The sequence below is a fragment of the Gracilinanus agilis genome, chromosome 4, assembly GCF_016433145.1.
Source record: "Gracilinanus agilis isolate LMUSP501 chromosome 4, AgileGrace, whole genome shotgun sequence".
Taxonomy (NCBI): domain Eukaryota; kingdom Metazoa; phylum Chordata; class Mammalia; order Didelphimorphia; family Didelphidae; genus Gracilinanus; species Gracilinanus agilis.
Window position 1 is genome coordinate 197,705,576 of NC_058133.1, and position 23,529 is coordinate 197,729,104.

Consider the following 23,529-nt stretch of genomic DNA (forward strand, 5'->3'; position numbering starts at 1 on the left):
CAATTTTGAAAGACTTAAGAGCTCTGATCAGTACAATGGTTAACCATGACTCCAGAGAAACAATGATGAAGAATGCTGCCCACTCTCCTAACAGAAAGGGTAGGTGGTGATGGGCTAATAAGAAGAATGAGATGGGCTAATAAGAAGAGTGGGACACTCATTTTAGTATCTGTTTTGCTTACTGTACATATCTGCTACCAAGATTTTGTTTTGTACTTTTCTTTTTTCCAGAAAAGGTGAGAAGGGAAAAATGAGTTAAAAATAAAATTTATTTTAAAAAAGATATCATCAAGGACACAAATTTCTATAAAAGTGGGTTGATTATGTAACAGAATGAGAGACTGAATTGATGAACACTACAAATAGCTATATTGATAGGTTCAAGATTTATTAAAAGTACCAGAATATGAGTGATCCCCCTGTGAAGAATTTATAGAAGGAATCACAAAGGGTAAGAAGGCATGGAAAGGTTTCAATCTGCTCCTGTGGAGGGAACAGCTCTCTGAATAAGATCCACTATGATAATACTATTTTTTAAAGCCAAATTAAAATACATAGAGCAATTTAACTGCCTGACTTTAAAAACAAAAACAAAATTTTCATTACGTAAAATGTCTTTGGTAGGTTTTGTTCTCCTTTCAGAAAGTAGGTTGGAAAAAACAGAACAAGCCAACTGATATGGGAAGACTAGTAGAATATTTCTGAAAATAAAAAATTTTTTATGCTTGGCCAATTACTTTTCTGTTTCCAAAGCTACCTTGAAGGTCTGGTTTCTTGCCTTTATACAGCACAGCACTTCAAGATGCAAGACATCAAAATTTCTGAAATGTCTACTATGTAGTCAACTCTAAACAAACTCCAAAAAAAAGTTACTCTTATGGTAAAGACAAATTAATTAGTAAAGACTCACAGGCCCGTTATACATTTATGTTTAAATAGCTTTGGAATATCTTAAAAAAATAAAATAACCTACAAGACTCAAAGGCACAGAGCCCCAAAACAAGTGAAGACTCCTGAATTACAGACAAATGCATAGGTGGAGGAAGCATTATATAAGGAGATGAATTTTATACAATTTCAATCCTCTGTCTAAAGAAAACCCCACATCTCTTAGGTACAATTATTTCTTAATGAATACTCCTGAGTTCTAGAGAATGCAACTTAGAAAACTAAAGATACATTATGATAAATGGAAAAATTTCTTTAGCACACTTATTCTCTTCCCCAAAATCCAATGTTATTTAGCCAAGAATCTAAGATTCCTTACAAGTAAATATTAACTTCATTTTTAAGTAGAGAAAAGAGGCTCACTGACTCACAGATGAGTCAGAAGGACTCTAAGAGAGAGTTAGAAATAAAATAATAAAACCCAAGACCTAGCTACTATACTACATTTCTTCAAATAAAAATCTGCCAAAAATCAATAATGAGCATTTGTGCATATTTATTCACAATAAGACTAGCAGAACACTAATTTCACTTACACTTGAAAAATTTAAAAGAACTGTAAAATTATACCAAGCTTCCAGTACCTCACCAGCTGCTCAGATGGGCTGCCTGAAAAAGTAGAAAGAACATGGAAATAGGAGCCATAAGACAGGCAGTTTGGACTGCACTGCTACCGTTGCTGCGTGATTTGGGGCATGTCATTTAACCTCTCGGGAAACCTATTTCCCCTTTGTAAATCATGATCCACTTGATTCACAGGGTACTTGTGAGAAAAGCATATATCCAAATACTTGGATACTATACTTGATCTATTATCTCCATATAGGTATTCCCTTCAGTGCAGTGCATATCACAACTGAGTCATACCTTCTTATCCTGTGTAATTTGAGTTCATGTTCTCAATTGAACAAACATTTACTTATTTATTTATTCACTCACCTGTTTGTTCATTTGTTTATTTATTTTTTAGGCACTTCCTTAGAGTGGTAAGGGTAGGCAATGGGGGTCAAGTGACTTGCCCAGGGTCACACAGCTGGCCAGTGCCTGAGGCCAGATTTGAACCTAGGACCTCCCATCTCTAGGCCTGGGTCTCAATCCACTAAGCTACTCAGCTGCCCCCTGAACAAACATTTATTAAGCACATTCTACATGCAGTGCAACATTCTAGATGTTTGGGGAGATAGCAAGTTGATATAAAATACAATGCCTAACTTAATGGAGCCTCTAATTTAAAAGAAAATAAATTATTCTAATCTGATTCTCACAACATATTAGTGAGGTAGGCAGGACAGTTACTATTTGTATTCTATAGTCAGAAACAGGCTCGCAAAGCTAGAATGAATCTCAAAAGCAAACAGTTAATTAGTGGCAGAGCCAAGAATAAAATCTAGACCTCCTGACTACATCATACAGGGCTCTTTCTTTCTTTTATTGCTTCTCTAGTTATCTAATGGTTTAAGATCAGAGGGTATCAGACTAAAAATTGACTTTTATTGTCTCTGCCCACCAAAAGAGTAGAGGACTAGGGAGATACAAAATTCAGATGAGATTTAGTACCCGAAATAATAGACCTTACAGTTTAGTAGAGTATATAAACAGGTAACTATAATACATGAAAAATGCATTAGAAAAATGCAAAACAAAGGATAGTGTGAAGACTAATAGAAAAGGGAAGAAGAGAACGTCAAAGTGTATTCATGGCATGAGTGGGGAAATCAAAGAAGGTTTCATGGAAGGAATAGCATTTGCATTGGGTTTGAAAAAACAGGGATAAATCCAGTAGGCAAAGATAAGGGGAAATATTCCAGGCACTGAAAACATACTGGGCAAAGGCATGGGGGAAAGAAAAGCATAAATGTCTGTTTTGGAGAACAGTTGGCTAAAGTGCAAACTGAATAGAAGGATGGAAAGGCAAAGAAGATGTGACAAGATTGCAGAAGGCCTAAAATACTAGGCAAATAACCTTTACTAAAAATATTTGGTAATATAATTTAAGAAACAAATTTTTTATTAACAGTAATTGAGAAGCTAGTTTCTATTTTAAAATCTTTTAAGAGTTTTTGCAAATCTAATTAAATTGACAGACTTCAAATGAAGAAGAAACAAATCTTATTCCTATCATATAGGTTTCTGACAGTATAGGAATTCACACCACAGAACTCACTTTATTTGGTGACATGCTTTTACATAAAGACATAGAACAGATGACCTGTTCTATCACATAGAGAATATGATATTGGCATAAGAGAATGCACCAACAATAATACATGGTCTTTTCCGACTATGATGGCTAAATCTTACTGATTACTAACAGACACAATAAATTTAACACAACTAAAAATTAAGGCACCTGAATGATTTTTAATCATGACAATATAAAACAGAAAATAAAATAATAAATAGTAATAAATAAAATAGTAATAGTAATAAAAAGCAAAACAATGAATGTGGTACTTTAAAAAAGTTTTCCAGTAGTTGAAACAGATTAATTGCAATATCAACTTGGGGAAAAATTTTTTTTTAACAATTTCTTTGCTGCCTTGTTAATAAAGAGGAAGAAAATAATTCCAAAATTATTGAACATTAAAGTAACAGAATTTAAAATTTTTAAATTTAAAATCACAGAGCTGGAAAAGATCTCAATAGTCATCTTGTCCAAATCCCTCATTTTGCAAAGAGAGGTCTATACTTAATCTTAGCCAAGACTCCCAAATGTAAAAGAGAGGTCTAGATTAGTTAAATGACAACCAAGTTCACACAACTCCTTCAAGGCAGAGTTAAAATTTGGATCCTGGACTCCTGATTTTCAAACTAGCATTTTCCCCACTAAAACATAAAGTCAATGTTGTATTTAAGCCCACATTGTCAAGTGCTACACAACTACATCTGTTAAATTTATCATTTGGGATAAAAAAAAAACACTAAGATAAAATATCCAAAATTTAACAAAAGACACTACACTAAATTAAAAGGGAATAGTCTTAATAGAATGGGGCCAAAAGTCTTATATCCCCCTGGGGCAAATGACAATTTATAGGTAACATTTTATAATAATCCCTTGCCTGTGAAAACCTAGAAAACCCAAAAGTCAATTTCCTTGGACTGTATCTAAAACTTGACTCCTATGTCTCAAGAGTTTTATAACCCTCCTTTTCACCTTCAGGCTGGGTATGCAAAGTATCTAACAGAGCTAGACTCCTATGTTAGCCACAGTGTCTGCAGGTGCCACTGTCTTTCAAAGGATATGTGTTCTTATCTAAACATGCCTTTATATAACTGCCAAATCTAATGGCCTTTTCTCAATCCTCATTCTTTCTGACCTCTGAAGCCTTTCACACTGTCAATCAACTCCTCTCTTATATTTTCTTGACACTGATTTCTCCTGATTCTTTCTATCTGACCCAACCTTCTCCTCCTTTACTAGATCTTCTTCTTCCACATCATGTTCAATAACCTTGGAAGTGCCTCCAGGCTCTGTACAGGGGTTCTTTACAAGGCTCTCTTTTCTCTATCTATACCATTTCATTTGGTGATCTTATCAGCTCCCATAGTTTCAATTATCTCTCTGCAGATGATTCTCAGATCTGCTAGTTCAACCCTAACCTCTCATCTCACACCTCAAACTGCCTATTAGATATCTTAAACTAGATGACTAGTAGACATCTTTAACTTAACATATCTAAAACTGAATTCATCTTTTCTCCCTAAACCTTTGCCTATTACTATCAAAGATACCACTATACTCCCTGTCACCCAGAATGGCAAAAAAGCCATCCTTGACTCTCCTATCACTTGTCAAGTCTTGTCATTTCTACCTTCAAACATCTTGATATAAGCAACTTATTACCTCACTCCTAAATAGTCTGCTGGTTGGTTTCCATGCTTCAAGTCTCTCTCTTCACTACAATTTATCCTTAACTCACCTATCAAATTGATCTTCCTAAAGTGGAAGTCTTAACTATTTCAGCTCCCTATTCAATAAACTCGAATGGCTCCTAACAATCTTCAGAATCAAATACCAAATTCTTTGATTATTTAAGCACTTCGTAATCTAGCTTCTTCCTATTTTTCAAGTTTTCTCATACCATATCTTCTCATATATCCCCACATACAACACTGGCCTCTTTTAGTGTTCCTAAAACAATGCATTTTCACTGACTGTCATCCTTATCTCTAATTCTCTCCCTCATTGCTACTTCCTATATTCCCTGGCTCCCTACAAGTTTCAACTGAAGTCCTACCTTTCACAAGAAGCCTTTCCTGGTCTTCCTTAATCTCAATGTCTTCCCTCCAAGATTAACCCCAATTTGTCCAGTACTTACCTTGTTTTTACATGGCTGTTTGTATGTTATCTCCCTAGTTAGAAGACTCTGAGTTCCTTTAGAGTGGGTACTGCCTTTTTGCTTCTGGCACATAGTAGCTGCTTAATAATAAATGCTAACTGACTGGCTACTTGTTTGATTTCAATATAATGCCCCTACCAGTTCTCCCAACTTCTTGCCACTTAACTTCCTAGAGGGGATGAATGATTTATATCAAAGGTATACAACCCCAATTGCTAGAGTTTGGATTTCAGTAACTTCAATGTACTTAAAAGCAAATAGGAAGGACAAATAATTGGTGTTGTGACCTGTCTTGATGCTGTGATTAAAAGTAACATTTTAATTTAAAATAACATAATTTAAATACATGTGAGGGCATTCTAATCAATCAGCAATGGAGAAAAATATTTTCAGGCCAATGCTAATAAAACCTATATTGGAATGTGGGTGACATGATTGGAGAACTGATTCCCAAGTGAGGGGAAAAAATCAAACTTATATTTAGAAGACACTTCATATGCATTTTTTTGTTTTGTTTTGTTTTGAACCCTTGTACTTCGGTGTATTGTCTCATAGGTGGAAGATTGATAAGGGTGGGCAATGGGGGTCAAGTGACTTGCCCAGGATCACACAGCTGGGAAGTGGCTGAAGCCGGGTTTGAACCTAGGACCTCCAGTCTCTAGGCCTGACTTCTCACTCCACTGAGCTACCCAGCTGCCCCTTCATATGCATTTTTATTCCAAATCATACTCTAACAGAAGAGAGTTACCCTCTTGATTTCACAAAATTTGCATTTGAGATATGTTTATACAAATGCAGAGCATGTACTATGTATTATACAAAAAAAATTCAGGAAAGAATCAGGTAGCCAGGGTCCCTCCTCTGACAAAAGTATGTCAATCTATAATGATTAAGGACCAGAAAGTCAGTTAATATGTTTTCAGTCATATTATAATGCCTTTTAAGAATATCATACAGCACTATTACTCTGCTATAAGGAATAATGAATACAGAAAAGCACAGAAAGGCAACCAGCTCTCCTCTGCAGAATGCTCAATCTGGGACTGAGACAGTTGTGCCAATCCCAGGTACAGTATAAGCAAGGGACAGTATATTCTTCCTCCAACCCAGGAACAGAGTTAAGTTTCAGCATATCGACAAAATCAAGGGAGAAAATAACCCCCAAATGAGCAAAAGTCTGAGAAAAATCCTGGTACTATAAAAATATTTCAACAAGAGAGATGACAAAAATGAAAGCTCAGAAGAAGAGAGCAATATAAAAATGAAAACATGTGAAAGGATGTAAAGCCCAAAATGAACTCCTGAAAGAGGTCCCCCCAAAAAACAAATAAGAGACTTACAAGAAAAAATCAACAGCCTAGGAAAGCATGGAAAGGCTTATATGAACTAATAGAGTGAAGTAAGCAGACCTAAAAAAATACACGACTATAACAAAAACAGAAAGAACCACCAAACAAAAGAAAGTGAGTATTTCAAATATACAAAGGAACAAGCATAGTTCCCAAGAAGAAATATGAGAAGATGCTTTCCCCTACTACTTTTCAGAGGCAGAAAGCCCACTGTGTGGAATACTGCACATATTTTCAGATTTTTTTTTCTTGTGTTTTGAATGCAAGCAGCCTTTTCTCATTTTTAGTTAAAAAACTAATCTTTGTTATATGGGATGACTCTCTAGAAGAGGGGGTGGGAGTATAAAATTTAGGAAATGTAAAAAACAGAAAATACCAATAAAATTCTATTTTAAAACTTAGATAAAAATCAAACCAAGAAAGTATCATAAAGCATAACATTATTAAAGTCACAAATCAATACCAACAAGACATTACTTCAGTCCTTGGATTGCTTTTCCTCTGTCTAGCAACAAAACCTTTATCCTATATTTCACTTTAATACACATTAATAAAGCTCACAACTTTGAAGACTCACATTTATATCATAAATTAACTAGTTTTTTAAACACATGGATAAAAAAGTTATTCTCAAAACATTTTCCTCTATTAAAAAAAGATGAAGTCATCAAGTGCCATAAGTTGCCCTGAAGTATTTAGAAACTCAGGCTCAAGGCTAAAACTCAAATATTACTAGATGACAAATATCTCATTTTTTGAATTATACTTCAAATGTCTGGAAATTATACTTTTAAAAAGTTAGCCCCCAAAGAACATTAAATATTAAGTATTCCACAGAATGAGAAGCACATTTTCCAAATATTTGATGACTGAAACCAGTAGAACAGTAAAATCAAACCAAGTACTTTCTTTTGTCTGCCATATGAATCTCATTATGCAGATGCAAATGCAGGTAAGGTTTCTAGATCACATTCCTTAAACCCTGGGTTTTCAACCAGCAGCTTTTCCTAAAGTTTGTTAGTAGGCACAATACTTCATTTAGTAACAATATAAAACAACATTTTTAGTTCTTCTCTTACTTCAATATATAGAGCACACCAGTACAACAAAGTTATCAAAAACTCATTTGTTTATGTAGGTAGACCCCAAAGTACCCAAAAGCCTTTTCTAGAGTATTCTGAAGTCACGAATCACAGTTCTCACTTAGTGAAGTTTAGAGTTAATATTTTTCCTATACTAGAAAATTACAATTTGCAAAGAAATGGAATACAAGGCACTCTCTATGCCTTTGTTCTCACTATCAAATGAAAGTACAACTACTTAATTAATTCAATAAACTTTTCTGAATTTCCTATCATGCTGTCAGAACTATGTTAGACACCATTAGAGAGACAGAGAAGAATGTCACCTTTTTAGGGCTCAAGCTCCAATTTACCATTGGATTTCTTTTACTCTACTCCCCATATCAAGTTAGTTATCAATTTTCATATATTCTTCCTTCATAACATTTTAAATCCATCCTTTCCTTTTCATTCCCATTACCATCACTCTAATCCAAACCCCTCTCAATTTGCTATCTATAATAGTTTACTAGTTGATCTCTTTGACTCCAATCTTTTCTACCTCCAGTCCAGGAAAATACTACTTTGATCCCATTGCCTTAGTCAAGTGAACAAGTATTTTAATAAATAAATAATAAAAGCTTAATGCCTTTTACAACAATGTCACATACTATACTGAGCACTAAGGATACAAAAAAAGGCAAAAACCATCCCTACTTTCAAGGAGTCCACATTATAACAGGAGAAACAAAATGCAGTTATATACATCCAAGACTTATAGAGGCTATCTTCAATGGACTCTTACTATTTACCAAAGAAAAATATCCCAAATCCTCTACAATATGGATCCAGTCAACTTTTAGATTCAAAGTATTATAGGTATAAATCTAGAAGGAATCATAGAGACTACTTAGCCCTCCCCACCTGCAAAGGGCTACTAGATGTCACAGTGGATAGAATGTGCCAGGGCCTGGAGCCAAAAAGACTTATCTTCCTGAGTTCAAATCTGGCCACAGACACATCCTAGCCATGTGACCTTGGGCAAGTCCTGTTTGCTTCAGTTCTTCACCTGGAGAAGGAAATGGCAAAGCACTCCAGTTATCTTGGCCAAGAAAATCCCAAATGGGGTCACAAAAAGTCAGACATGACTGAAACTGAACAACAACAAAGTCCTACACCCTCATTTTACAGATAAATAAAATGTCCCAAAGAGGGTTAAATGACTTGCCTAAAGACACAGGTAAGTAAATATATAATTACTACAAAGACAGTCGACTACAAGGATAATATTTTTGAAGTATAAAAATCATTTTTATACTTAGAAAATAAATAAAGAAACAGATTCTTAAACCTATCTTAGAAGGTGCCCTTATGCAGAATTTGGTATTAATGTCAAAGGTAACTAACATCTCTTTTGCTTCAACAAATGTCGGGTATTCACATACATACTGTGTTTGTGAACGCATGTTTTGTTATGACTTCCATGCAGAAAGTGGCTGAACTGAAAATAGTAAGACAGAATCTGACCAAGTATAGAAAATACCTAGTCAGAATTTTTTTAATGGACTAATTTTTAAAAATACATAAGCACTTCTACTGAGCTTTTAAAAAGCTAAAAGATTAAAATTAACTAATTTAAACTATTTTTGAAATCATTCAAGTTGGCTTTTTAAAATAAAAAAAATTAAGCTCTGAAGCAAAATTTTCAACATGCTGGTAGTCATAATCTGAAAATGAGCTAGAACATAAATACAAAAGAATGATATCAAGTTGGCAGGCTAATCTCTCATGAACTATCAGCATGATTGATTAAAAATCAAAATGTTACACAAATACACACACAAACAAATATGTCCCACACCACAGTGGCTAGGGACACATATAATGAACATGCAATATGAAAAAAGAACCAAGATTGGACAAGTGGAATAAGAGTTTTCAATGGCTTTAATTATAAACTTACCTCTAATGCTAAAAAGTGAAGAAATTATACTCAAACATATAAAATTTAATTCTCCACTGCCCAAAAAGAGTATATTTGACTATAAAAGGCAAACTTCATATTAATATAATTATGCTGGATTGGGGATGTAGACACTAAATGAACACACCAATGCAACTATCAGTAACATGTAAATAATTCTTGACTAATCACACATATTAAAACCAGTGGAAATGAGCGCTGGATATTGGGGGTGGGAGTGGTGAAGGGGGTGGTGAAGGGGAAAGTAAAAACAAGAATCATGTAACCATGGGAAATTTTTCTAAAAAAAAAAAATAAAATATTTAAATCTGAAAAAATATATATAATTATGCTGGAAAGGTAGATTGGAGAAGGGTTGCAAAGGACTTTTAAAGCCAAACAGAGGAACTTTTATTTGATCCTTGATGTAATGGAGAAAATAGCTAAGTTCTTGGAGTTTATCACTACACGGTTGACCACTGCAGGATAAATTCTTTTGGCCACAGTAAATCATGAAACTATTTAATAAGGCAACATGGGGTAGGGAAGACCCACACCAATAATATCACTGATCTTTTAAAGTACTGGAGAATATCATAGCATAGCATTTCCTTTACATTCAAGCATATTATTACTGAAATCTATATTATATAATGTTACAAAGACTAATAGAATCTTTTTTTAAAAAACCCTTAGCTTCATCTTAGAATCAATAATGGGTATTGGTTCTAAGGCAGAAGAGCTTTAAGGGCTAAGCAATGGAGGTTAAGTGACTTGCCCAGGGTCACATAGCTAGGAAGTGTCTAAGGCCAGATTTGAACCTAGGACCTCTCATCTCTAGGCCTGACTCTCAATCTACTGAGCCACCTAGCTGCCCATAATAGACTCTTTTCAAACAAAATAAGTTTTGTCCTTTGCAGCTAAATATATAGCTAACGAGATTTGCTATTGTTTGAAGCTTTTGCTCTGTTTCAGAAAAGGCACCATTCACCCTTTGTTCAACATAAGCAATGCCCAACCTTTGCCTTCTAAAAGCCAGCATTTCACCAATTTTACAAGAACATAAAAATTTTAAATCTCAGAATTTACTGATGTTTTTAAATTTAAAATGCTTTTTGATAGTTTATTTTTACATCATCTATATATGTGTGCATATATGTGTATGTATATACTTCTTGCATCACTTACAACAAATAATAAAAATGGAAGAAAAAAATCTTAGTCCCAGAAAACTACTCAAGTCACTGAAAAAGTCTTAATATTCTATAATATTCCACACCTATAGTTTCCTCTATCCTTGCAAAGAAAAGAGAGATGTATTCTCATATCTCTTCTTTGTGACCAAGTTTGGTCATTACAATTTCACAGCATTCAATTTCAACTATTGTATTAATGTTGTTCCATTTGCAGTGTAGTCATCATTTGTATTTGTGTGTGTATGTGTGTACTTACAAACATTTTTTTACTGGCTCTGTTTACTTCACTTCGTGTTAAGATATATGTCTTCTATACTTCTCGGTATCCAGTATTTTCATTATTTCTTATGCTGCAGCAATATTCTACTACATTCATATACCAAAACATGTTTAGCCATTCTCAGTCAATGGGCATACATTTTTTCCCATTTCAAAATATTATAAAAAGTGCAGCTATAAATATTTAGGACTATATCAGCGCCTCCCCCTCCCTCAGTCATTGGCTTGCTTAGAATATATGCCTAGCAATGGAATCTATGGGTCAGTTTTCTTAGCATAACTCTAAATTGTTTTCTGAAATGGCTAGATCAAACAACAGTTCCACAGATTATTACTGAAACTGTCTTTCTATAACTGAAGACTTGAGTTTTGTGAGAAAATGGCCATTACTTTTTCCCTGTTAAAAACCAAATGGTTCAATTCATCAGTAATTATTCATACCAAAAAAAAAAAAAAAGCTAAGTGTAAAAAGATGATTTCATATATAATTCTGGCTTTAAAATCAGAAGAGCAATCTCTAGAAATAACAGCCTACACTGCTCTGGCAAACCAGGATCCACAGAGCTCTTTCTCTCTTTTTAATCAGGTATACTGAGAAACATGTCCTGTGTTTACAACTAGACCCAATATTCTTGTCCAGAGTTTGATTTTAGCATAGACACAGATTCCAAGTCTCCCACTGGGTCTTTCCACTGTTTCCCTTTGGTTGGCTTTCTTCCTAAATAAGCTGTTGTTTAAACCAGCTTCGTTATGGGCTAAAAGAGTTTGCATTGCATTACTTTAAAATACTATTTTAGAATCTCGTGCAATTGAAATTCATATTTGAAACAAAAATGCATAAGCTGGACAGTAGAAGATCACTTACTTTCAGAAAGACAGAGCCTAGACAGATTCTCCATCTAGAGTCAGATTTTTGTTAAGTTTGGGGTTCACATTTTGTTAGATTAAGGTCACAACATGAACCATGAATCAGAGCCATTTTATGTGAGGTCATATTCTCTAATATGAACTCATTCTCATTTTCAACACTGTTTTAAGGAAATGCTACATTTCCAAAGATTTAAACTCACTTTGTACAGAATAATCTAGTTCCTTGCTTTTAAAAAAAATGTTAGGGGCAGCTGGGTAGCTCAGTGGAGTGAGAGTCAGGCCCAGAGACAGGAGGTCCTAGGTTCAAACCTGGCCTCAGCCACTTCCCAGCTGTGTGACCCTGGGCAAGTCACTTGACCCCCATTGCCCACCCTTACCACTCTTCCACCTATGAGACAATACACTGAAGTACAAGGGTTTAAAAAAAATGTTAAACATTGAACATCATACTTAAAAAAAAATCAGGATTATAAAAGCAGATGGTTTTTCCTCTGATTTTAACAATATTATGTCCCAAATCTTTGCTGTATGTTACAGATCATTACTTTTTCCCTTTGTGGTTAACCTTCTAGATAACAGCTGTATTCCAAAATAATTTGGCTAAAACCACAAGGGAAACATAAACAGCTTGTAAAAGAATAAGTTCTCATCTACCAAGACTTATGCTAAAAAAAAAAGCCAGGGTGGTTCGTTCTAAACCTTACTACTTACAAAGTCTTCTGGCTTAAGTCTTGACTCCTTATTGCCTCCAAAATATAAAATCCTCTGTTTAGAATTCAAAGACCTTTGTACCCTCATTCCTTCATCCTTCCAGTCTTTTTACACCTTACTTATTTCTATATACCCCAAGATCTAGACATACTGGTCTAGCTATTTCTTGCCCAAGTCACTCCATTCTTCTATATCTAGGCATTTTCAGTAGCTATCCTGCCATGCTTAGAATTCTTTAGTTGCTATCTCCACTTGCAGGCTTCTCTGACTTCAAGTCCCAACTAAAATTACACCTTCCACAAAAAAACCTTTCTTCTTCTTTTTTTTTTTTAAAGCCCGTACCTTCATCTTAGAATCAAAACTAAATATTGGTTCCAAGGCAGGAGAGTGGTAAGGGCTAGAGACTAGTGATGTGCAAACTATGGCCGGAATCTGGCCCTTGGGCCGTGGCACTTCCCTAATCATTAGGGAATTGCTTAAGGCAGTGATGGGCAAACTACTGCCCACAGGCCAGATTGGGGGGTGGAGGGAGAAGCACCCGTAGTTTGCCCATTGCTAGGCTAGACAAGTAGGGTTAAATTACTTGCCCAGGGTCACACAGGTAGGATGTATCTAGGTCTGGCTCTCAATTCCCTGAGCCACATAACTGCCAAGAAGTCTTTCTTAATCCACCTTAATGCTAGTGCCTTTCCTCTGTTGATGATATGAGAGAGAGAGTGTGTATGTATAGGCATAGCTGTTGTTGAGTCGTGTCCAACTCTTTGTGACTTCATTTGGAGTTTTCTTGGCAAAGCGATTTACCATTTCCTTCTATACATGAGGTACTGAGGTAAACAGGGTTAAGTTACCCAGGGTCACACAACTATAAAGTGTCTAGGGCAGATATGGCAAACCTTTTAGAGACCATATGCCATGCCCCACCCTGTCCCACCTAGAGACCATGTGACACATCTGGCACCATACTGCCCCCCATCTTATCCCAGACGGGGGAAGGACAAAATGTTCCATTGGGCTGATAGGCAGAGGGCCGGGTGAAGTGAGGATGTATGGAGAGGGGTAGAGGAATGGCCCTATCACTCCACTCCCCTCCAGATCTGCCACATGTGAGCCTCCTATCCCATACCCCAAACAGGGGAGGGAATAAGCACTCTCATTGGGCTGCTAGACAGAGAGGTGGGTGAAGTGAAAAAATGTCCTCATGTGCATGGAGAGGAAGAAGGGATCAGGTTGGCCCAAGTCCCTTTGCCTTTCTAGTAACAAATTCTGGTAGGCAACAGTGCATGTGCCCACAGAGAGAACTCTGTGTCCTCTATGGCATGTGTGCCATAGGTTCACCACCACAGATCTAGGGGAAATTCGAACTAAAGAAGTTAAGTCTTCCTGACTTCAAGCCTAGCACTCTATCCACTGTGTCACCTAGCTGTATACACAAGCAAGGTAATCAAGGAGGCATCTTACTTAATGGCATGGGGTCAATAGTTATTTTAGTATGACTGTTACTTTTTTGCTACCTTTGTTTGGTATATAGCTGTTTTTTAGTTAATATATTTTAGAAAGTCAGTCAGTAAATATTTATTAAACATCTACTCTGTTCTAAGTGCTATTGATGAAAAGAAAGGCAAAAAGAGTTTCTGCTCACTATGACAAAATCTTGTTTTTTAGTTCTGTGATTTTAAAGAATGGCTAACCCTAATTGCTTCTTCTGTCTTAGATTTGATACTAAGACAAGGTAAGAGTTAAATTAAAAAAAATGGCTCTCTCTCCCTGGAAATATATAAAAGTTGTAGCTATTAAAAGAACACATTTCGAAAAGAGCAGATCCAGGAGAACATTGTACACAGAGACTGATACACTGTGGTACAATCGAACATAACGGACTACTAGCAGCAATACAAGAATCCAGAGCAAGGCTGAGGGACTTATGAGGAAGAAAACTAGTCACATTTAGAGGAAGAACTGTGGGAGGAGAAACAGAAGAAAAACAACTGCTTGAACACATGGGCTGATGGGGATGTTATTGGGGATGTAGACACTAAACAATAAATCTAGAGTCTAGTCCAACTATCAATAATATGGAATTAGGTCTTGATCAATGATACATGTAAAACCCAGGGGAATTGTGTGTTGGTTACAGGGGTTGGGGAAGTGTTTGGGGGAGAGGGAAAGAACATGAAATATGCAACTATGGGAAAATATTCAAAATAAAAATTTTAAATATATATATACCAAATACAAAAAAAAAAAAACACTTCAATGTCTATTAGTGATATTGCAGAGGTCACTGGTATAGAGAAATCAATTCAAGGATCATTCAAGCCCAAAATGAATTACCGTCAGTTCCATCAAAGTACAAAATAGAATGTAGTTGGAAGTGAAAAACGAAAAAAAAAAAAAAGATACAAATATTGCTGCAAAACAACCTAATTAATCTTTAGAAAAGAAGCAAAGATCTTCAGAGACTTGGCAGCTAGAGGGGTTGATTCCTTTACAGCAGTGAGAAGTTCTCAGACTTTTTGGTCTCGGAATTCTTTTTGAGGATTTTAAGAGCCTTAATTTAACGGGTTATATGTATTGATATGTTACAACACTAGAAATTGAAATAGATAACATAACATGTTTTTATGAAAAAGAAAACATTTTTTCCAAACAAAGACATTTAGCACAAAGAATAACACCACAATTTTGCTTATCTCTTTAATAGTAGGCCTCCTGGAAAACATTTGGATTCTCAAATCTGCTTCTTCTGTCAATCTGCTGAAATGTTGGTTTGGCTGTAAAACTGATCATCTTAAAGTGTAGGTCCATTTATCAAACTCCAGTGACTCCCCACTGGGATCAAATATAAAATCCTGTTTAGTGGTCAAAGCATTTCATAATCTGGCTCCTTCCTATCTTTTCCTGTTTTTCACACACCTTACTACTATCCACATACTCCATGATCCAGTGACACTATTTGTTCTTCAAACATGACACTTCATCTCTTAACTCTAAACATTTTCTCTGGCTGTCCCTAATACCTAAAGAACTCTCTCCCTCCTAATCTCCACTTCCTTCAAGTCTCAAATTTTGTCAAATAATTTAGTATCCAAGTCTCAGCTTAAGTATTGCCTTTTGCAAAAAGCTTTCCCCATCCACCTTAGGCTACTCTCAATTTATCCTGAATATATTTTGTTGATACAGTTGTTCACATGTTGTCTCCCTGTTAAAGACTGTGAACTCCTTGACAGCAGGAAATTTTCTTTGTCTTTATTTTTATCCCTAACACTTAGCACAGTGCCTCCACATGGTAAGTGTTTCAATGACTGGTTGAAATACATGAAGAAAATCTGCCCTCACAGAGATATGTAGTTAAAAAAAGGAGTATTTTAATATCCTTTTCATGTAATATGTATACTTCTTGATACTACACCAAAATTCATCAAGTATAATTCCTTAAAGGTTGGTTGCAATGTGGAATGTAAAATCATATTAAAGAGATTTTTGTACATTAAAATCCACTGATTTATCTTGTACTTTGAATGAATTTTTTAAGCATGCAAAATTTTGTAACACTATGCATTAGTCATTTTGAAAATATTAGTTCATTAAGTTATGCATATCTCCCAAATGTGGACATATCTCATTATACAATAGTAAAATAAAAAAATCACATTCATCAATAACACCATCACTGTCACCAGAAAAGTCTTTACATACTGGGAAGTTGCCAAGCTCAAGATTGCAAATACAAGTTCTCTGAAATTCTAATTTTCACTCCAAAATAAAAAATGTTATCACTGGCAACAAATAGTGCGAGTTGTTTTCCTTGAAGTGTCGGTCATTTGAAAAATGTTTGTCAATTATTCAAGTCTAAACCAGAATTCATCTGTCAACCGTTGTTTCAAGTAAAAAATGTGGTTCCATGAAAAAAGTGACTAGTTCAGCTCACAATTCATATAATTGTACAACTGCTTTTCCTTGACAGAAACATGCTACTTTAGTATGCAGAAGGGGCCTTATCCACACTTCCTATTTTATCATATAAAAAATAAAAAATGTATACTCAAGAGTTCAAATTTAATAAAATTAATAATTTTTATTGCTTCATTAAGAACATCCTAAGTAAAACTGGCATTAAAAAAACGACTTGGGAGTGAGTGCAACAAAGAATACAATGACCACTGGTACAGTTTGGTGCCACTGCCTTGATTTGTGCTAAGACATCAGCCGTGTTACCCACTATTGCTTTTGCACTATCAGTGCAAATGTCAACACAATTGTTCCAAGATAAATCAAGAGATTCAAAAAAGCTATCCAACATTTAAAATCTTTCAGGATCCTATGTTTGTTGTCAAGCACTCACATAAAAGAAATTCTTCTTGGATGGGTAGTTGATGCTGATACTAGAAAAAAAATACAAGCCAAAACAGTAAATTCAGCCACATCTATAGATCTGTCATTTATAAGGAAAAAAATACAAATCTGCAACAAGATATGAACTCAGAGTTCATGTCTGCAGCTAATTCACAAGCCATGTGGCCTTTGGAAAAACATTGTGTTCTTGCTAAAGAATAAGAATTTTAAGAAAGAAAGAATGAGAATGAAAGAGGCAAATGACTATAAAATAAGGCAAGTTATAAAAAAATAGTTTTGACCTCAGGGATTCAAAAACAAAACTTAAACCAAAGTCTTAGGGTCTCTCAGGGGTCTACTGCTACTCTAAAGTATGAATGTGGGCTGAGTTGAAAAACTGGGGGGGGGACACCAAATCACAAAATTAAAATAAAAAGTTGCTAACCATTGATATGAAAAAAAAAAGTTTGTCAGAGATAAGACAATAGAAAAACTAAAACACTAAAGATTGGAAAAAGGTAATTATTAATGACGAAATTCATTTTTTCATTTGAGTATGTTAAAGTCATTGTCACAGCAAGTTCAGGTGAGTCTGAGATCTATCTGTTCATTTTCATCAGACTGCAAAACATCCACACACACCTCCAGCAAAAAAAAAAGTGTTTTGGGGATTTTTTAAAATTTCCAATGAGCCTGAAAATCTTGTCTTCAAGAAAACGAACTCTGATAAATATAGTGATATACAGAGAAGTAGAATTTTTCTGGCATTACATAAATCCCCAAATGGAGATGGAATATTGCAATGTAGCCTTAAACCTGCCATATGTCACGAAAGGTTAAAAAATTCATCCAAGAAATAGAGATAAATATGCTTCAATGGCTAGGGAATTCATCTTGACTTAAACCCCAAAGAAAATGTAGAGGCATATATCAAAGCTAGACTTAAAAAAAGGTCTGTTCATCAATGATACACTGACTATTAAATGTGATAAAAGTCTGATTAAGGAAATGTGTCAAAATCTTTCAAACAATGTCACACCATGTAAATAAAACAAAATACTATGTTGTATATTAAAATTATTAAATTTAAAAATATTAAAATTGTTAAGGATATAAAAAATTGTATGGCTTAATATATGTCAATAATTATTTTACTTTGTACCAATTAATGTGCATACCACTCTTAAGTTCCTTGAAGGCAAAGACCATTTCCCCCCAATACCCAAGTACAATGTCTGGCACAGGTGTTTAATAAATGCCTGACAAACTGAATTGCACACAAAATCTATTTATATAGCATGTGAGAAGGCACAGAAAACAGTTCCAATTAGGTCCAAAGGGTGATTGCCATCATGTATTCAAACTTATGGTCTTTTTATTCTCCCTCCCTCCCACCTATACCCACACATATAGAGAGACCTAAAATCTGTAGTCCTGCACCTATTACTAGACAAAAGAATCCCACTATAACCTCCAGGAAAGTCAAGTGAGTCAGACTATACGAATTACACTTGAAAAAACTATAATACCCAACTATTCTTTTCTATTAGTAAATTTCTCCTCCAAGTACTTAGCACAGTGTCTGACAAAATGTAGGTTCTTTTTGTCTTTCCTTCCTTCTCCAAAAATTTGAAGTTCTTGAACCTGTTTCTTATTCATATTCATATCCCTAAGATCTAGTACAGTGTTCTTACATATAACAGGCATTTAATAAGTATTTATTGAATTGCTCTGAATCCACATAGCACACAGTATTAGGTTTCTGTTCTATATTTTGATCTTGCTTAGTTTTGGAAAGCATCCATTTAAAGCTAAGTTGGATGAGAAAGCACTATGGTAAAGACCACTGTTTATCATTAAGGTAAACTGGTTTAAAAGGTTCTAGGCAGTTCAGATAACAAAGGAATAGCAGATCTCACTGCAATTAAACCAAATGCATTAACTATAAGTCTATACTACCACAAAAAGAAGTCTCTAGGAACTTTTGTGGTTTCAATTACATTAATCATGATAAAAATAATTCAATCCTACAGAAATCCTGCTTTAAGAAAGCTATTCCATGGAATAAAATTACTTGTGTCCTTAGACCCAATTTTTAATCTACTACATAGTGGCTTCTGAATTACAGGAGAAAAAAAGAAATGTAATGCCAAATTTTACCATAAAAGTACATTCCTGGCTAGAAATAAAAGGTAGGAGAACAAATATGTTACCTACATAGCTAAGTTGAGGGAGAGTTGTTAGAATGTGACAGATTAATAGAATTTCTCTTCCCCATCTTCTCCATGTTAAAGTAAAAGTATGTAAGTATGCCATTTTATATCCTGGAAAATGGGGATTTATGCTGAGAAACCTGTCAGGCAATTAGTAAGTATTTAAAAACAAAAAGATTGATAGAAGCAATCCTAATAAAAAATCAGATTAACTGTAAAGTAAGTGTCTGATGTCTCTCTACAGATTCCACTAAGCACTCTCCTGCCTGCATTAACCACGAAAATTTACACAAGGCTTTCCACGTGATTCAGCTCTGGACACAGAACTCATTGAGACATGTTAATGTCCTAAAACACCCCTTTCACCACATAAGCTCTGAATAGGCTTAAACAAGCACTGCCTGTGGGTAACATTGTAGAATTTGGAGCAGAGTTTTATTGTCTCCACCAAGATCAGCCAGCCATGGAGCAACAAATCAAAGTTCCAAAAAGCACCTGCAAGATTCAGTTATGCTCCAAGTCAAATATTTGCAACTTTTTGCTTCCCAAATCTGCATAAATGAAGGTATATGGATCATAGACTTTTAACCTATAAATCTTCTTCCTGTTAGTGAGCCAAAATAAACTATAGTTCCATCCCACTAGATCACTTGCTTCTTTCAGCTAAAAGGTCCCATTCCCCCCCACCATGATTTTTCACTAACCCTCTTACTAGAACAAAACTTAAATGCTTAATTATCTAGACTGATCTTGACAGCTGACAAGAAATTCATCTTAAGTGGTTAACACAAGATAATCAATCTCTGTGAGGAAATGCAAAGCAGTCCCCTTTCTTAGAATCATTCTCAAATATGACAGAATGTAGTATTCTTTTTGGCAGCAACTCAACTGACTTTTTTAGCACAGAGGAAATGAAACTAAGGGTCCATCCAGATTTCTTGCACTAAATTATTTTTTTTAAAGCCCTTTAGCATGCATAATCATTTCTCACTTATATTACAGCTTACTATACCATGTTTCAAAAGGTTACAAAAACATTACTTTTTTTCTATAGAACTGAAAAGTATTTTCTTACCATACTACTTCCAAAACTCAAGAGAGCAAAATGGAAACAATCTTGTGTTGCATTCAATCAGATCAGAGACCACAGTTTGCAGAAAGTAGGTGTTGTTTCTTTGAGTAGGAGCTGCTGATCTGAAACCTCCTAAGGGAAGGGTGGCTGAAGAAGAGTGTGTCAAAGAAACTAAGGCAAGCTGTTTGTATTAATGAGAGTGAGCTGTTGGCACCACTACTACCTCAAGAGTTTCACTGCTATGCAATTGTTTTCCAGTTTCCAAGCTCTAAGCCTGGCAAAGAAACTGCTGTTCTCACAGCCATACATGTTATATGATCAGCTGCTCTGTGGTGTGTGGGTGTTTAACTAGGTAAGTGAATGGCTAGAAGAGGTTCTGCAATATTAAACCAAGGAAGCACGTTCTCCCCTGAGATTTTAAAGCTCTCAACAAGCTGTCATTATACTTTGCCAAAAACCAAAAAAATACCATACTGGAAATTTTGAAATTGTTTGACTGCCTGAAACTATCTTCAGCAATAAAACTGAAGGTGTGACATAAACAAAGAACATAATACAACTGATGATCTAAGCCAGTTAAACATATGTTTATTAAGTAATTGTTTTTTAAACTGTGATATCTGCAACATCAGCATCCATTTGACTTTATTACCTTACACAAGTTAGCTAATTATTATGATTTGGGGGATAAATGACATTCTTTTAGTGTGTGAAAGTGATTAATCAAGATTCAAATGAGATTTCTTTCAAAAGATGTTTAAAATCATGGTCAAAACCTTACATTAAAGAAACCCCAAAGATATTAAAATATTAAGAATTTCAAAGGATTCCTAAACTTCTGAATGAATGTTATTAGAATTGCAAACTAGTAGAGATTGGAACTGTGTTTAACATGACTCATATGATTTCCAAGACAATACTCAACATAGCTGAGAATTTAATAAATTCTTCTTGATGGTTCATAACATTTCACTAAAAGGCATTTGATTTTTTGGTTTAACTCTTCACAATGTTCAGTTCCTAGTTGTGGACTTTAAACTGGAGTCTCAATTCCCTTTCTATACTGCAAATGCATCCCTAAAAAAACTGTTTTTCCCACATTCATTTACATACCTACCAAAATAGCTGATGCTTGGTAATCAAAAGCTGTTTCAAATGGCTACATGCAGAAACAAAACAAAAAGCCTCCAAACTGATCTAAAACTATATTTAATAGTTTTGGAAAACTCTTAGCAAACCAAACTACACCGTAGAAAAGATAGTCTCTTTTGACAGATCAAGAACAGTCAAACTCAAGGAAACATAAAGGCTCCTCTAAGGCATTATAAAATAAGTCAAACACTCTTACCATGCTCAAAATGAAGTAGATTTCACATATCTATCAAGCTACTCACATTTACACACGTTGTGACTTCCAACTTTAACTTTTCCTGGAGGGATTTCTTACATATCTGTTTTCTGTATTTTCATAGTGAAATTAATAGCTAATGTTGATGTAACCTTTTAAAAGCACAGAATCCATCTTATTTATTATCCAGAATGCTACAATGTAAAACAGATGCTTTAAAAATAAAAAGTTGATATGAATCCTCAGAGGACACATGCCACCAATGGGATTTGGTTATATTTAAATTTTATATGCAAGGTTTACAAGACTATTCTAAGTATAAATTCACAGCTAAGAGGAGAATATCTCAACTGCCAAAGCTGACATAATGCAACCGATCATTCACAAATCGATCTTCTTTTAGAACATCCCTCCTATTCGGTACACACAGCTCAGCAACAGCTCCTCCTCACACATAGTGCATCCACCACTGTCAACAAAGCATGTGCTAGTTGCCATTCCCAGAACAATAAAGGTTTGATGATCTTCCCCAAATATGCACATATATTTCCCCTCAAAAGACCCATATTCACTATCACTGGCCTACAAATGTTAAAAGAAAGCGGAATTTCCCCAAAAAAAATACACGCAAATCATATGCCTCCAAATCAAATGGAAATGCTATGTATTGCTATAACAATCTTTTCTCATCTTCTCATCGCTAGGGTATGGCTGAGGCATTCAAGACATCCATCTGCAAAAGGCAGTCTCTACGACAATGATCTTTGACTACGGGAAAGGTTTAGGGAAAATACAAATCCACTCACAAGAAGCACCCTAAGAATCTGACTGAAGAGGGATGTAATCTTCTAAAGGCATACTCCCAAAGGTAAAAAGCACATGCCTCCAAACACCACCACTACCCCCACCACTTCCCCGAACTGGCTCTTCAATGACTGAAGCTTTTCAGGAACCAGGAATTCAAGGTGGTTGTACGATCAAAAGATTCGGCACTTTGCCACGAAGAACGCATCGGATCTTGCAAGGATAGCTAATGAATTAAAAGATATCTGAAGGTTGGAGCTAGACTACTCTGTGCAGAGGAATCCTGAGGCACCTGATCCACTCCAGACATCCCTTGACAGTGCACATGGTGTATGGGGGAAGTAGCCCCGGGTGACGCTACCTTCAAGAGTCTCCATTCTAGCAACCTGAGTTGAGCCAGATTGGAGGAGAAGAATGGGGTGCACTACCCACTGGGGTGAGTTTGGTAAATGCATTTTCTATTCTAGTGGCACAGGCACAATACTCCTGGAGGTTAGAGATTTGGGCGCAACCGCAAAGCGGGGGAGGCAAAGATAGGTGCAAACCACCAGCTGCAGGGCAAGGAGAAAGCTAGCAAACGGACCTGGTGCAATCCCTCCCCCGCCCATCTCACCCTCTACTCCAGTAACTGAAGCAACCCCCCACCTCCCACCTCAGGCCTCGGGAGCAGCGAGTTGGACGCACAAACAGGAGCCAAACCGGGCTTCCAGAAGAAGCGGTAGGAAGGAGAAAGCCCCGTGCCCCCCACACCACCCCCACCCAAAGTGGTAGAAGCGCCCGGGGCCTCCCCGCCGGGCGGAGACCGCTCCGGCCTAGTGCGCGCAGCTGCCGCCTCAGGAAAGGGTTAACCCGGTCCCCCGAGCCAGGCCCGATCCCGGGGGGAGGGGGGAAGGAGGGGCGTCGGGGAGGAAGGGGTGCTGCCGGGAAGGGCCGAGCCGCGGGTTGCGGCGGCGGCGGCGAGGTGGGGGCGGGAAGGGGCCCGTCCGTACTCACCCGGGCCGGCCGCCTGCGCCGCCTCCGCCGCCGCCTCCGCGGGCCAT